This window comes from Lepeophtheirus salmonis, chromosome 4, assembly GCF_016086655.4.
Source record: "Lepeophtheirus salmonis chromosome 4, UVic_Lsal_1.4, whole genome shotgun sequence".
In the NCBI taxonomy this organism is placed as follows: domain Eukaryota; kingdom Metazoa; phylum Arthropoda; class Copepoda; order Siphonostomatoida; family Caligidae; genus Lepeophtheirus; species Lepeophtheirus salmonis.
In genome coordinates, this window is record NC_052134.2 from 49637390 (window position 1) to 49654868 (window position 17479).

A 17479-nucleotide genomic window follows, 5' to 3' on the forward strand; every position below is an offset into this window, starting at 1 on the left:
TACAGTTACATAAAGCCAAGAAAAATCCCAACTTCCTCATCAACTGTATTGTTAACTTCTGGTCTACCACTATGTGGCCTGCCACAAGACCTGACCTCAGCCCGTTTGACGTTTACGCCGACTTTGATAAGAATGTCTGCCACACCTCACATCATGACAGCATGGTACGCCATGGGCACGGCCTTCATCGTCAACAGCTGTCGAGTATAACAAATTGAATATAAAATAAAGTTAACTATAGTATTGAAACATAACACAAATTGGTTTTGAGTTATTCCATAAAAAGCACGTTTCATACTTTGCAAGTTTTGAGTTCTCACTCTGAACATTCAATTCGTTTTGCAATACTTTGTAATTATGATTTTCATTCATACTTCTACTATTTTGAAGTAAAGGAGAAGGGCAAATATGGGCCCATACTGTTTTTTGTTACCACTACTTTATCAGTAATGGGCATGATCAATTATACCAGTCAAGAAGCCATAATTGGAATGCTCATAATGAATACTAAAATTCATTCGTTTGATGATTTTTGTATCGTAATTTTTATTTCTTTTAAATTGGCTAGTATAGTTTTAAAACTTTCAATGGATCAATTTAGATACCAGCAGTCTACGAAGGAAGTTTCTAGAGCACTTTTGTTCTATTGTGTAACTAACGTTATTTCTTAACCCTCTATTAGTGTACTGGGATAATATTAAGCCCGAGATTTTTATAAACGTAACCCATTTTTGCACCAATAATTTCAGTTTGTTTCTGAAAAGTTGTATCAGATTATATCCAATTCCTTACTTATCTTGATAATGCCTTGTTTTGGATCTATTCGTATGTTTAACCATTTTTTAATCAAAGGTTTAGTTAATTTAATTTCTTGCTTCAAATTTGTTCCATAGTTTTTCTTTTTGACTTTTTGGTAGTTTTGGGTCAGTATAAAAAAAAAAAAAGACACCAATCCTATCAGTCCGGTTCTAATAAAAATTTAAAAAAGTTTTTATGGAAATACAACAGCTAAAATGACGTAGCTACAACTAAATATGCCATTTGTGTCGCTGAAATATCATCATATTTAATAACCTCTTTGAAGGATACAAGATACATGAAATTAAAAATAGGACTTGTGTGGATTTTTATATATAATACACGCAACCTCATCTAAACAGTTTAGTTTTAATTTGATTCCAAAAATTCGATTAAAGTAGTGAATATTTCACAAAAATTTTTATCAACGATAAAAATTTGATAATTTTACTATAAGAATGACAAAATATATCATTTTAAAACCCGTAAACTCATGTTGTAAAGAATATTTTAGAATTAGGTTGCATTTTTTTGGAATTTTTTTTTCTAATAGTATAATGGCATTTAAATTGATACAAAATGGGTGGAATAGTTAAAAAAATTATATAATTTTTATAATATAATTAATGTAACCATTCAACTGTTTAGCATTTAATTAAATAGGATTTATTTTTGGGGTTGCATTTTTACCCAGATAGTCAACCGTGTTACAAAACTATGTTCACTATAGAGAGGCTTAAAACAAATTTAGAATATTCAATTAACTTCTTTTTTTTAAATTTCTAACTGCTTAAAAACTATTTTTGATACGGATATTCCCCAAAGTATGATGCTATGCCACCCTCATTCTAGTTTTAAGCATGGACAAATTAACTCATATATATTTTAATAAAAAAATATTTATTTAAGAATTGAAGACTGCAGATAATTGTCAGAGACGCTTTTTCCCGAACATTAAAAAAGTTATAGACACAACATTTACATTACAGTTGTATAATTTAATGCAGATAATTAAAAGGGGGGAATCAATAATTTTAATCAACTTTTCTTCCAGATATTGGAAAAAGTAATTTTGAAGAATACTGGGTGCGACGCTGAAATCTTAACACTAGGTTATTCGCAAATTAAGAGATTTCAGTGAGTTCTTTAGAGACGGACATAAATAGAAATAGGCACGTTAAATAATATATATATATATTAATGTTCCTTTAATTGGTCCGATGGAGATGCACTATTTAAGTATAAGTAAACATTATGGTATGGCATTTACTTCATCTGACCTAGGAATCTTCTTTGAAGTCCATATACATAAGAGTATACTTTCTTCTCTATGAGCTACTGGGATTCAAACCTACGCACAATGAGTTCAATAGAATAATTTCCTCAGAGCGCTTTGAGCTACGTCATTCCAATTTATATCAAATAGAAATTTCATTTGCATATCTTTTTTTGAGTCATTAAGAAAATTGGGTCTAAAAGTGACACTCTTGTGAAAATCGGTATGCGACTTGATGTAGGTAAAAAAATATGGAGACTCACTGCCTATCGTGGCTTTGAACTAACATCCCAGATGAAAATTTGTACTTGCAATAAGACAGAGCTCTTACCCAAACTTTCAAAGCTACTCAACGGTCAATTTCTTACCAAAAGAATAATGACCACAACGAAATCATGGCCAATGGCCCTGGACGTGGGAATGAGTTATGATGTGATCTCCGGCATTTTCTCCTACCACAGGGGGCACATTACCAATATTCGCAAAAAATGGTTGTCTCTTTAATGAAACAAAAGGTTTTTGAGTCAACATAAATAAGAACATCTCTTGTGGTCAGTGCTTTATCAAAACTGATGTGATAGCCTTTCCGAAAGGTTGCGTCTATGTGGATGATCCCACCGTAGTATCTGATATGGCTATCCTCACGGAAGCAGTGGAAGGTAAGACATCCAAAAAAGGTTCCGAAGTGTTACCCGTATTCACTCGACGCCACATCCAGGACTACGTCTTCTGGTCCTGTATGGGCCTCTACCATTAGGCACGAAAACATCATGGGCATGAAAGCCACTATAAACGAACACTTGGCCAATATGTCGAAAATATAAATAAATAAGTGCCCAACCTTTAGGAGGTGTCTTGAGGTCATCAAGGATACCAGAGGGAGTTATATTGAAGATAAGAGGAGACAATGTAGAGTTAGAATTGGACTCCAAATATTTTTTTTGTACATGATTTGTGGCTACGGAAATATATCTCGTTAAAGTATTGATTGTTAATATTTCAACATTGTACCCAGTAAAAGTAAATTATTTTTCTTACTATCAGTTGATATTAAAATTCAAAAAATTGAGGATAAATTTGATAAAATATGAGCACTCAGTAAAAAGGGGACTGTTACAGCAATTGTTATTGTTCGATGTATTTAATAAGACCATAATAAAAGTTTATAAGATTCGAACTGAAGTTTAGTGAATTTCTCCAAATTTATGATAATTAATATATAATCGTATATAAATTTTAATATCTAGACTTTCAGTTAATAAATATGAACTCAAAAACGGAGCAGTCTAATTTATAATCGTTAATGAAACTTTGCAAAGGTTTCGTGAACTTACTTAATAACTTACCGATTAATATAATTAATATCAACTGGTAAACAAATGAATTCATCCAATCAAAGAAGAATTAGATGGATGCCAAAATAAATCGCGGGAATGAGACATGACGAAATCTCCTTCATTGTCTTCGCTACAAGGATCTCATTACCAAGATTAAAAGCTGCACTTCAACAATAAAAGCCTAGAGATGAAGTATGGAAACTTCAAGGAAAAAGAAACTCAAAAGTGGTGTAAAGGCAACATGGCGAAATTATACTCCTGGTCAATGTAGCCTCTGTGCTCACCAGACTTCAACCCTTAGTATAGTATCCTATATGGATGTCCTAAAGCAGAGTTTTGGCAGAGTTTTCAGACATACTGCCGAAAAACTACGTATTTTGACATCTAATTAAAAAACTTTTCATTTCATATATATTTGAATACATTTATTTTACATATTTTGAAAAGATAAATGTTTAAAGTTATTTTAAATAATTAAATATATAAAAATAAGCTGTAAAGTATGTCTCAAGTACCCATTGTCAATAACGTGTCATTTCAAGAACCAACCAGAGTCTGCGTGACTATAGTGTGCATCATTAGACCTATTCAAAAGTATATTTTCTTGAATTTTTACATATTTCCCCATGCTTTAAGATGTGAGAATCTCGAAAATCAACTTTTTAGAGATCTAAATTTAACCTATATTATGGCTCATCGACCTTAAATTTTTTCCAACATGCATGTTTGATAAAATTTTTTAGTTTTTGAGCAAAAAGAATAAATAAAACTCACAAAGAATGCCAAAAAAGAAATTAAATTAAAATATAACCATTTTTGAATAATATTTTTGTATATTATATCCTCTTAGTATCAAGATTGCCCCTACAACGAAGGTAAAAAGAAACATCTGGGTGCGCGGACCGCAGTACTAAAAATGTATACTCCGATCTACTTAATATCATTTTCTCTTGTACATATTTAGATTATACACTTTCCTCAATCTCTTGCCAGATTTGTGTCCTTATTGATTTTTGTTCTGTAGTACACGATCAAACTATAAACTAACCTGAACCCCTGCCAGACCAAAGACAAATTTTATAGTCGGATCAAGAAGAAATGCTGGGATTCGTCAAGGACTAATAAGGTGAAGGCCTGCTCGCATTTTTGGCCTTGTATATAGACCGTAATAGAGGCTGGAGGTTATTTTATTAATTTAAATAAATCAGAATCCATCAACCATTCAGAATCTGCTTTTTTCTTTGAATTTGTGAGAAAATTGGGGTTGGAAACAAAATCATTTTTTGCAGTACAGACAGCTAAAAATTCTCTTTTTAAGGTATACTTTGTAAAATAAAAAACAAACATTGATTTATAGAATTTTGTAGTTTGATTTTATTCATATCCTCTTTGGGATCATATTATTAGATTTCTATATTATACTAAACTTTAAAAAGTTCAATTATTATGAATACCTAAAATAATATGGAAGTAAAAAGTTCATTCGTTAAGTAAAACTATATCGAATATAAATTATATGAGACATGAAGGGGAAAAAATGAGTTTATATTGTTTTTAACATAAATTAATGGTTTTTTCAGTGAAGAGAGATTTTTTTTTTTTTTTTTTTTTTTTTTTTGTATTTAAATATAAGATGATTTATCATCCATTTTAAATATAATAAAGAAAATTTTTTAAAGGGTTTGATGTATTCAAAATTCTAAGCGAGGAATAAAATCAAAGGTGTAATCTGCCCCCCTCTTCCCCTACATACCTACCCATAAAATAAACGTGCCAAAAGATATGACAGAAACACGTCAGCCCTCATTTGTCATCAAATGAAGCAAGAGCTCACAATGTCAGAAATATAGAAAATTCAAGTTTTTAGAAATGTTGGGACGGGAAGAAAAAGTAACATTAGATTTAAAAAAGAAATTTAAAAAGTGTCAAATAAGGAATTAAACATTTAATATAAATCATATCACATGGAAATCCTTCTTTGTAAATCTGAACCTTTCGATTTAAAGGTCCAAAACTACGTAACACCATGACAACATCTACAAAATGATTGTCTCTTTAATGGAAGAATAAGTTTTTTGTGTCAAGATAAACAACAACCTCTCTTGTGGTCAATGTTTTATCAAATTTGATCTGATAGCTGTTTCGAAGGGCTGGGTCTATGAGGTTGATGCCAACATAATTACAATTGGTCCATTAATGTCTGATCATTTTGAATTTTAAACTTGAACAAGATATAATTTATTTATTAACGGTAGCATTTCAACGAAATTAAAACTATAAATAGATGTGCGTCTGAGCTCTCTTAAGCATTAATGTAGCTGTCCTATGCAGTAATGATGGCTTTCAGGTGGCGTCGGAAGGCCTGAACTTCAGGTAGATGTAGGCATCTGTTATAGCGTTCCAGTGCTGGGTGATAGTGGTTTTGAGGGCATCGGTGTTTGGATGACAAACACTGCAGGACTTCCCCTCAAATTTATCATATCACATTAAAAACTTTCACTGTAAATCTGACCCTTTCTTTTACAAGCTCATATTTTTATTTATTTCGTAACCTTTTCACCTGGAGAAAGCTGGGGGAAGGTTCAAAACTACTAAACACTTTGACAGCATCCAAAAAAATATTTTTTCTTTAATAAAACAAAATGTTTTTGTGTCAAGATAACATCTATTGTAGTCAATCCTTTATGAAATCTAATTTGACAGCTGTTTAGAAGGGCTCTGTCTTTGTGGTTGATTTTACCATAATAACCAATAAGACTTGCCTCTCATTTTCAGAGGAAGTTAAGATGTCCATGTACGTTCTGAAAAACTTTAATCTTCCTATAAATGGTCCAGTGTGAATTCCAATTAGCTAATCTGGACCAACTGCACAAATTTGGAATCCTTGAATGACTGGAAAGCCGACTATTAATTGTAGCACTCAATTAATTATGGAGTTATTTGCATTCAAAGAATTTTGAAAATTTCAAATTTGCAAAGCACTATGTACTTTATGAGTGACTCTTTTTCTCCATCTCGACAACTGACTAAAAATGAAAAGAAAAAAAAACGAAATTTATTAATTGTTGTTGTATTTCAGTAATTTTTCTCCTAGAGAAAACAGGGTAGGGTGGTGATCCAAAATCACTAAAAGTCATGACCACACCAAAAAAACAAACGATTTTCGTATTAAATAAACAACAACATCCCTTGTGGTGAATCCTTTTTCAAATATAATGTCATAGCTGTTCGGAAAGGCTGTATCTATGTACTTTATCCCCACCATAATATCCAATGTGGCCTGTAGAAGAAGCCAACCCCTTTATTTTACCTATAGATATTGTTATTGTATCTTGCTACTTTTTCTCCAAGAGAGAGCCAGGGGGGAGGCCCAAAATCAGTTGGTAGGAGAATACCAATTCTTTCCCACTATAGAACTATTAATAATTTGGGAATTTTATGCAACTTAACAAATTTTAATTTTTTTTTAATATGAGCTTTAGCTAAAAAGCTGTTTATCAAAATGAGTCCCACTGGGGTTTTTCCGGAATGATAGGTCATGGAACAGTGCTGTATAGATAAAACTGGACATGAGAAGCAGTACTTTATTGCATACAAGTTGCTGAGATCTATCCAGTTAATAAGAGGATGCACTAGACAGTATATTTGTTTTCCATACACTTCGTTGGGATTTTCGCTCAATTTAATGGCATGAGTTATTTTAGCCTTCTGTCGGCAGGAATTATTGTCTCTGCAGTTTATCCATACGTTCAATTCCTCGATGTTGGAGCAGCCACAATAAAGAACCCAGACAATCTGAAAAGCTGAGCAGAGTAGCAATATTTGTTATTTCAATGACGATTGGAAACTCTCATGAATCCTTGCGTAAACCTCAAAACAGTGTACAGACAAAGGATATCCAGTCAGCATCAATACAGTTTTTATGATGGCCTACTAGGTATGCAACTATGAAATGAGACTTTTGGCTATTGGTCCCTCGGTGTCGCCAGTTAGACATTATACACCGGTCCAAAAATCTAAATTCTAATTTCGACATGTCTCACCAATATTTAATTCATTGTTGGTATAGTTTCATTCAACAATTTTGTGCCTACAAATTGAACACAATTGAAGAGAATGCTTCACATCCCCATTAAATGTTTGCGGAAGCTTACGGTGGACATGCTCTGAGCAGAGCACAGTGCTTCAGGTGGTTTGAAAAATTCCAAAGCTGTGATTTTGATGTGATAAATGAAAAGCACGGCTGACCAAGGAAAAAGTTTGAAGACGCCGAATTGCAAGCATTGCTCGATGAAGATTATGGCCAACCGCAAGAACCGCTCGCAGAACACTTGAGTATTGACCTTCCGACCGATTTGGCTTATTTGAATCATGCTATATGCCAAAAATGCACAAAATATGAAACCAGGTAACACAAGGTAATTTTCCTTGATGACAAAGCACAACCGCATAGCTCTCTATAGCCACCCGCCTACTTGTTGAATCGTACAGTTGGGAACCTATTGCTCATGTGGCTTACTCAACAGATCTGGGCCTTCCAATTATCACTTATTTGCATCGATGGGCCACGTACTCAATGATTTACGCTTCGATTCTTACGCTGAAGCCAAAAAATGGATCGATGGCTGGTTTGCAGTCTAAGACGAACAATTTATTTGAAAAGGGATCCACAAGTTGCCTGAAAGATGGGGTAAATATGTGGCTAGTGAAGGTACATACTTTGAAAATTAGATTTGTAACTATTTTTTACAATAAACGTTCAAAAAATTTGAAAAAAGTATTATTTCATAGACGCATACCTGGTATAATATTTTTTTGTTTTTCTTTTCTAATAAGACAACTTTATATTATTAATCATATAAAAAGATTAAAACCTGTATCTATATAATATTAGAAAGTACCTTGTATAGAATGTAAATTTATCAGTATCAATATAACCATAAAATCGTATAAATGTTCTTGAGTTGGTTATTCGTTTAAAATAGCTAATAATTATAAATTACTTTATTTTGATTTTTATTGTCTATTTTCAGGTAAGGATGTGAAATTAAGAAACTTCAAAGGTGATGCCCCCAGTTTTTAAAAATTGATCAATATGGCAAAAACAGTATATTTTTGGAATATGTCTCAACAAAAACCAATTTAAGAACAATTCTTAATTGTAGTCATTTAAAATCTCTTCCACAATCAAATCAACATTTTTATATGAAATAAGTAGTCGAAAAAAGTAAGTGTTAATTGAATTACTTCAAAAACCTTGTGTCAGATAACATATTTATTACTTTGAAACAATGCAATAATTATTTTTTCAGAAAGAAAAATATTACTTTCACATAAACGCTCCCAGATTTCGTAACATTGACTCAACAGTCAAATTATCGTTTTGGCATAATTACATCTCTTAAAAATACATAGTACAATGTACAAAGTTCCCACTAAAGATCAATAATTTAAATTATAAGAACAAATCAATAAAAAAAAATAGAGTTCTCTCAAATTATTTAAAAAAAACATCAAAGATTCCAAAGTTATTAAAAGATAAGAATCCCCTTTATAAACTATAAAATAAAATCCGTCGAGTTTAAAAGTCCATTGTTTCAATAATTATTGAATTATTTTACATTGGAAATATATCTCGGGATCTAAAATTCTTAGCGGGCTTTTCGAGACTGGCGAAATGAGGTACGGACTGTATGCATTCGGGCTTGGGCCTAGACCAAACCCACTTATAATGGAGGCAGAAGTTTTCAATCCTTGGTAATTCTTTGATACCAATACATGAAAATAGTTTTTCAATGCAAGAGAGAGAAATAAAACTTTATAGGGGCGGGGGGAAGGAAAGAGCCGAAAAAATGAGTTATTTATACAGCCTTTATCATCGTCATTATCAAGTTTACTACATCGTATAAAAATATGTATATATTATTTCATCTTTTTATGGCCCTAAAGTTTCTTTTCATATAAAAAAAAACATCAACCATCAACGTTTATTTATTTAGATATAAACCTAATGAAAAATGCACTTATTTAGTTCAGGAGTTGAGACTGTAATTAAAACACAAACCCTGTTTTTTTGGTGTTCAATGAGACTAAATTAGGGGTCGAATTAAAAATCAAAAAGAGACTTGGCGTCTTGATTCAAATTTACTTCTTTTTATTTTATCAGTCCGATTTTTTTTACCATTCAACAGTCCTAAGGACTGATGCATCCGTCTTTCAGTCCTACGGTCTTAGATATCTTTGTATTTTCTTCACTCATAGCTAGGATTGAAATGTAAGAACTAATAAAAACCAGAAAGTTAGGTAGAACGTATAATAATAAGTTCTATCCACACAACGCCTACTTTTAATTTAATATATCTTGTCTCTTTGAAAGACGTTATGAACTATGATTTAACTTCGCGACTCAAATGGCCTAGTTACTAGTAACTAGGCCAGTTTAGGTGCTGTCGTTTCTACAAAAGACTAATAAGGACCGCTCCGAGGACTGACAAATTTTATAAGGACTGGACTGATAGTCCAGCAGTCTTTTTAGCCAATCCAACACTTCATAGCTGCATTTGCGAAGCTGTCGTAATATGTTGTTAAATAACGGCCTGCACGCACACACATAATGAATACAAATTAAAATTATCTTCTAAAAGGATGTCAATATTTGACTCTAGAAAAATATATCTTACAAAGACCGTAGTAATTGGATTAGTCCCCAAACTTTTAACCCAAGTTAATGTACACTTATTTGTATTAAAACTAATACTCCAAATTATATGTACATTGTTTATCAATGAACAAACAACACTTTCTTAAGAACCAATATATATAAAAGAAGAGAGGTAACATAACAATACATAAAAAAACACATCTTAACTTTTTTTTTTTGTGTGTGTGTATTACTTAATATTAATAAACAAAGCCTCTCAAATAAGAATATGACAAAATTTGTAAGTAGTCATCCAGAACTTTATATAAAAGATTAGATATAAAGTACTTTCGTCTCAAGTAGTGAACGCTTCAATACAAGGTGAATCATATGCATTTGGACTCAAACTAAAAAACCAGTTGCGAAATGAAGTTATAATTCTAAGTTCTTGTTGGAATCAGAGTAGAATTGGGGATCGACATCTGTGCACTAGTTTTTTTTTTAAATCCAATGCATATCTTTCTTTCTTTTTTAGAATGAACATTGATTTATTCAGTCCGAGATCGTAATTATGACATTGTGGTATTTTTAAACACTATGTTTAGCTTTATTTTTATTCAATATTTCCTCCTTATCAAGCAATAATAGTCTCGACACGCCGGCAAACAGATTGCCAGCTATTTACGATGAAGGCTGTGCACATGGCGTACTATGTTATCATGACTACAGCTCAGAGTGAATCCAAATTTGGATGAGAACTGCAAAATCATGCAGTTTGCTGTCAGGCCTCGAGGAAGGCCACATGGAGGCAGGCCATAAAGTCAGCCATCTACAGGGAACGGGGATCAAATTGTCGCCTACTTTAAACCTTTATAACTTGAAGACGACATTATCAAATAAAAAACCGGTTACCAAATAGGAAAGCTATTCTTGTCAGCTAACGATACGTAGTTCAGTTAGCATCATGCCCTCATCATATGAGGAGATAAAGAGCTATAAGTAGAACGAGGAGCTTTCGAGGTCGTAGTCATGGCATTGGTTAATAATGGAGGTGAAATCTCAAATTCAACGATTGCTTCAACCTTTGGAGTGAATTTACGGACTGTTCAGCGTATCTGTTAGAAGCTAGAGGACACTGGGGATGTTGATGCCACCATAAACAGGGCACCCAAGGAGGAGGGGCCAACAGGAAGGTCAGGGACACCGACTTTGTCAACAAGGTGAAGAAGATGGTTGAGGATGACCCTACTAGGTCCATAAAGGAACGAGACAGGCCCTGGGTGTGGCAACAGGACTCAGCACCCTCCCATGTGTCCAAAATCTCCATGCAGTGGTTAACCGAGAACTGTTATGACGTCGTAACCAAGGATTTGTGGCCTCTTAACTCTCCCGAACTTAATCCTTTGGACTATTTTATCTGGGGCTATGTCGAAAGCCATACCAACAGACCTCCCCATAGCACCAAGGCCAGCATGATGGACTCCATCAAGGGGGTATTCGGCAACATGGACAATGAGATGGTCAGAAGAGCCTGCGGCCGGTTTAGAGGCTGTTATTGATGCCAACGGTGATTATATCGAATGAATGGCTACTCTATACCTATATGCTCGTATATGCTATATGATTTTCAATAAAAAAATTAAAAAATGTATATTTTGTGTTGTTTTTCGTAGAAAAATATTTTGGCGACAATTTGATCCCCGCTCCCTCTATTTGTTGCAGAATTGTTGGTTATTCTTGCCTGTATAGAGATGTAATGGATATATAGATGCTGTCTGGATGGAGATAAAAAGGGTTTCTGTAGCCTTCTTGGCCCTGAAATCGTACGCGTGATCCCTTTTATTTTCTGTTGGTCCAACTGTTTTACTTTTAGAGACATGGGATAAAAACAATAATTGTTTAATTTTGTTTCAGCTCTTGTTTAGCTGCGTAATAAAACCTCATAATTAAACATAAGAGGAATAACCTTGTAATTACATGCAAGGCAAGTTTTGGGTTCCCACTCTGTTTATCATTACATGAAACGTATAGTATGAAATTAATAAATTCCTTTCCTGTTAATGTAAAACCCTGAGAAAATCTTGGAGAAACCTAAAGAGAAAACTCTAATTTTTCACCTTATTTTGTACTCTCTTGAAAAAATGAAAAAACAACAAATATACAACACATTTGCAAAAATTGAATTTTATCATTTTTTTGCAAATTGTTAACTCATTGTTTTTTTAATGAATCCTGTGCCAAAGTTACATCCATATCCAGAAAGATTTTGCAGGCTATGTAAATATATATATAGATAAATATGAAAATTTAATGCTTTTTCTATATTTTTAATAAGAGCCTTAAAGGTAGGCCATAATTCATGCATATACTTACAGCCCTATATATATTTATGTATTGATATACGTTGAGCAAAATCATATAATACAACATTTTGCGGGTTTTTTTTGTTTTTGCTTGATGCCTTCATCCGTTCATTTTGTAACAGCATTATGAAACGTTCTGATATTTTTATGCCTTCAAATGAGAAGTACATACTTATATATGAAGGGAAATATTACATTATTCATAAGTACATAATTAGTTTGTCAAGTGACAAATGATTAATCTTAAATTTATTTCATGCTATCAATGGATTAATAATAGATATTATTATGAAACAAAACTCTGGATTGAATACATTTTATAAAAAATACGATGTATTTTAATATGACATCAAAATACGAAGACGGATAGATTTATCAGTTCTAAGAACTGTTAGGATGTATAGGAAAAAAGGACAGGGTAACTTGTGTGGGTTCAATCCTTATTTATTCGGTCCAATCCAGTCTTAGAATCGGTCCTATTGGTTCTTATTACTTTTGGTCTTTAGAACACCTCCGCAACTATTGATATTTTTCTTTAAAATATCAATGGTTTATTAAGCCAAATAATTTATAAGAGATATATTTTAAGTATATTGCAAATATTTTGCAAAAAATATTAATGTTTTCATTATCAAATGATTAAAATATTATGGTTTATTATACAAGGTTCATTTTATCTAGTGGTACACATTTTAATATGTTTAATCCAGAATGACATTGGTGCAAAATAATCCAGAAGGAGGACAACAAGACTTCTTATGTCTGAACAGAGTAGTCTGAGACGGTTGTAAAGAGCAAAGAAGATTTTAAATTTTCTCAAGGATAACAAAAATTTGGTCAAAATTATGTGCTTTTCTGATGAAAAATGTTTCACTGTTAATACCACTATGAATTTGGAGGGCAACCGCTGCTTTACAACCAAACAAACAGCCCATGTCTCAGCTTCAGTGCGATACAGATGCTTACATGGAACTTTTGGATAAGAAAGTGATTGGGCGAGAGAAAATTTAGGAGATAACTTCGTTCTTAATCAAGATGGAGCTCTGGGTCATCACATCACATAGACTCAGGCCTTCCCGAGATACATATTTTAAGACTTTTGGGAGCTCAACATCTGGGCACCCTCCTCTCCAGACGTGAGCCCCTTGGACTACTCTACTAGGTGGATCTGAAGGAGAGAGTGTGAGCTACTCCTCAGAGAAGTGAGGAGTTTCTAGAGGCATCCATCAAGAAGGAGTGGACCAAGCTCGATTCTGACTACAAAATCAAGGTTTGCAAGGAATTTAAGCCGCGTATTGAGGCAATTATTGGACCTGAACCCTCACATATCGATTATAAGTTGTACCAAGCACTATTTTCAGATGATTTTGTTAAATAAATATCCTCACGAAACCTCTTGTTCTAATTTGACAAGTCAAAAAGACAAACTTCTCAAAAAAAAAATGTTTCTTTGCATCAAAAGGACAAATTTGCAAAAATACAATTTGACAGAAAAAAATGAAAAAATAAATTTTAAAATTGTGACAAGAAAAATAAATTGACAAAAATGATTTCTTTTCGATGAATTTGACAACAAACATTTAGTTACTTTCAGTTTAAAAAACTATTCAAACTTTTTTCGATAGGTTTAAATAAATTATTCCACTTTTTTCCGTCTCTCCATTGAAGAAAGTCCATTCACACAAAAAGGGAATGTGCGTATGATACAATCCCTATTGCAAAAAAAAAAAAAAATAAGAAGAAGATAGAAATACTTGAGGAGAAAGTGATATCTTATAGAAAAAACCCATATCATTGCTTCATCAGCTCTCTATATGTATATAATCTCCCTATCTTTAAAATGTAGTTTATGTATAGAAAAAAATATATATATAATATTGGGAAATAGTGATAAGAAAAGAAGTGAGATAAAAAAATAATAATTATGTTAGAAAACTGACGGAATAATTTTTGATTCTATTATTATACAGGAAAATTTATTTGTCAGCTTTCGATTTTTCTAATACTCTCCAATGTCTACATTAGTATAATCACAATACTAGTGTTATATCGGTCCTTATTCATTAGGTCCACTCCAGTCCTAGGACCACTCCTTAAGACCGTCAGTCTTAGGACTGTCAGTACTACTAGAACTGATTAAAAAAAGAATAAATAAAAGTTGAGTCACGTCATCAAGGACTGAACTCTATCAGCTTTTAGGACGGATGTGCAGAAATAAACTGGACCGGATTGAGGCTCAGCTGGACTGCAGCCTTCAGTCGTAAATAAGAACGGACACATCGCTAAACAATACAAATATTTTTTTCATAACTATACACCTTTAGAGTATGTTGATAGGATACCACCCACTTTTTGTTATGTGTCGGTCCCTTTTTAGGACAGTGGTCCGGTCCAGTTCCACTTGTCTGTCCTTAAGGAAGGTAAAATCGATCCTCCTTGACATCATTGAGGGTTTAATTAGCCTGTTAACGCATGTGCTGAAAAGTCCCGCAATTAACGAAGAAAAACTAGGCTTTCTTCTATCAAAATTAGATTTATTCATCAATATAATCTCCATCAACAGCTGCACCATCATTTTAGCACCACTTTTACATTTCTATATCAATTTAATAAAACGCTTTATCTTTTAACTCAAAATAGTCTTCAATTGGAGGGAAATTTATTACTGACAAACACTTTTTTCAAATCCACGAACAGCCAGTAATCGCTGGGAGGCAAATCCGGAGAGTGAGATGGATGCAGAAGTATTTCAAAAAAATTATTCATGTAGTTTTGCAATTATTTTGATTGACTTGTGACACAGTGCCTTATCCTGGTGAAACAGTACTTTCTTCTTCTTCAAATGGGGCCGTTTTTCTGTGGATTCGCCCTTCACACGCTCAAATAACGCTATATAATATTCACTGTTGATGGTATTTGCCTTCTCAAAGTAGTATTATGCCATGAACATCCAACAATACCGAGCCCATAATCTGTCCAGCTAATTATTGTCCTTTCGGGTGCATGGAACGAGGTTAACCAGTTGTTGTCCACTCAGATTATAATCATTTTGACTCCGTACGATAAATCCATTGTCATATACCAACGCAAGAACTCCGGTTTTTTATGTTTAAACATGGGTAAGCCCTCCTCAGAATCATCACCACATTTTTGTATTTGGGGATCAGTGACCAAACGCGGCACACACATTGAACAACGCTTCCTCATAGACGACAAATGTTCTTGCAAGATAAAGTCAACACGTTCTTTTGATGTATTTACAATGTCAACTAACTCACGTAACTTCACCGCTCAATCTTTCAAAACAATTTTGTGGTTTTTTATAATTTCCATTGGAACCGCCTGATTTGGACGTCCACTGCGTTCGACGTCATTTGTTTCTCTACGACCACGTTTTGAAGACAGCAAAATGAACATTTAAATGCGATATATTATTATAAGTTTTCTGGATTTAAAATCTCCACCTTGTATTATTTCGGCTTTTGTAGAGTACCTATAAACGAAACATACTGAATTTTGAGCTTTCTTTTTTATTATGCACCATCTATGTGTGAATCCCAGGACATTTCAGCCCATGTAATTTATTTAATCGAATCAATTAAATAACTAAATAAAAATATCACATACTCATTGTTGTATATTGCTTTTTAATGAAAACATGAGCATTTTTTGCAAGATATGTGCAATGGCAATTATTTAATATATATCTAATATCTTTTATATGGCTTTATAAACCATTGACATTTTGAGGAAAAGATGACAAGGACCGACAGTTAAGACTGGACTGGACCAAACAATTAAGGACTATCATAACACTAGCCACCTCAAAAAAAAAACCAACTTAACGTGGCAACCCCTGCATAATATAGTTTTAGTTAAATTTGCCGTAAATACTTTAGCCGATTTTTTATATAATAGTTTTTTTTTTATATTCAAAACCAATGTCACTGGTAAACTATTAATGGAGAAAAATACGACATATACCATCAATAAGGTACTCAGACCTATAAACTAATTAAAGCCCGTTAAAACAAATAAAAACCACACCATAAATAATAAAATATGTATAAATATAGATGCGAGGTTACGTCGATTTGTAAAATTATGTTCCGAGGAATTAATTAGTAGAGTAATTGTATAAATAAACAAGAGGAAAACTAAAACAGACACACGCCGCATGAATCTAAATTTTTTCCCCGCCAAAGGACTTCTTTAAAATTAGATTCACCTATTTTGACCTGTACCAAATTTATTCAGATATGGCATCCCCAGGGATACCTTCTTCGCTTCTTCTATTTTGGATGCTATCTGCAAAGCCCCATGTCCAATCATAGTTTTGAACCTTACATTTTGTACGTTCTGTTGACACATCCTTTCTTACTATAGATGGAGTTTCTTACATTTATTCAAGCTTCAACAAAGATCATGACTATGAATGAGGTGCTACAAATTAATGAGTCCTTTCGAAATAGACTCTTAACCCGAATCTGTGACTCTTTTGTTTCTTGATCAGCCATATTCTACATTGAAAAGTGAAGAGGTTAAGAACAGGTGGAGAGATAGACCAAAAGATTTTATGTCGAAATTATTTTTGCACTATTCGTGTACTTCATTTGCAGAATGAGGTTGGGCCCATTCTGCAGAATTTTCCAATCTTTCTACGTAGAAATCTCTACACACAATATTCTTAGCGAGTAAAAACTAAGATGTAGTCCGTACAGATATTTTTACTCATTAAAAAAGAACAGGGAAGTAAATTTAAAAAGTAAAATGAATTGGATGCTTAGCAACGAGCGTGTGTACGTAAAGCTTAGTCAGTGAGCACTCTAGAGACTAAAGTACTCCGTGGCTCAGCACATCATATGTTAAGAAAAAATATCAAGTTGTTATTATTCTGAGGTACACTGAGGATTTGATCATCTATATTGTTAATGTAAAGTGTGTCTGTTGGTCGACGCCCAATAACTCTGAGCAATGCCGGGTACTACAGAAGGCATATAATAAAATAAATTATATTGAATTAAATAAAAGTTGTTTCCATATTTACATTACGTATTACATTATA

At 33.0% G+C, this 17479-nt stretch overlaps 1 protein-coding gene across 2 annotated transcripts in view; it reads left to right on the forward strand.

Annotated features, from left to right (window-relative positions):
- The window catches only part of LOC121116129 (uncoordinated protein 58), a 194543-nt gene that overhangs the window by 124061 nt on the left and 53003 nt on the right, over positions 1-17479 (forward strand). Inside the window, exon 3 of one of the 2 annotated variants that reach the window (XM_071888008.1) lies at positions 8445-8638. The exons of the other annotated variant lie outside the window; for it this stretch is intronic. The gene's annotated coding sequence lies outside the window, so the exon portion shown is untranslated. The remainder of the gene's footprint in view (positions 1-8444; positions 8639-17479) is intronic. 2 annotated transcript variants of the gene reach the window in all.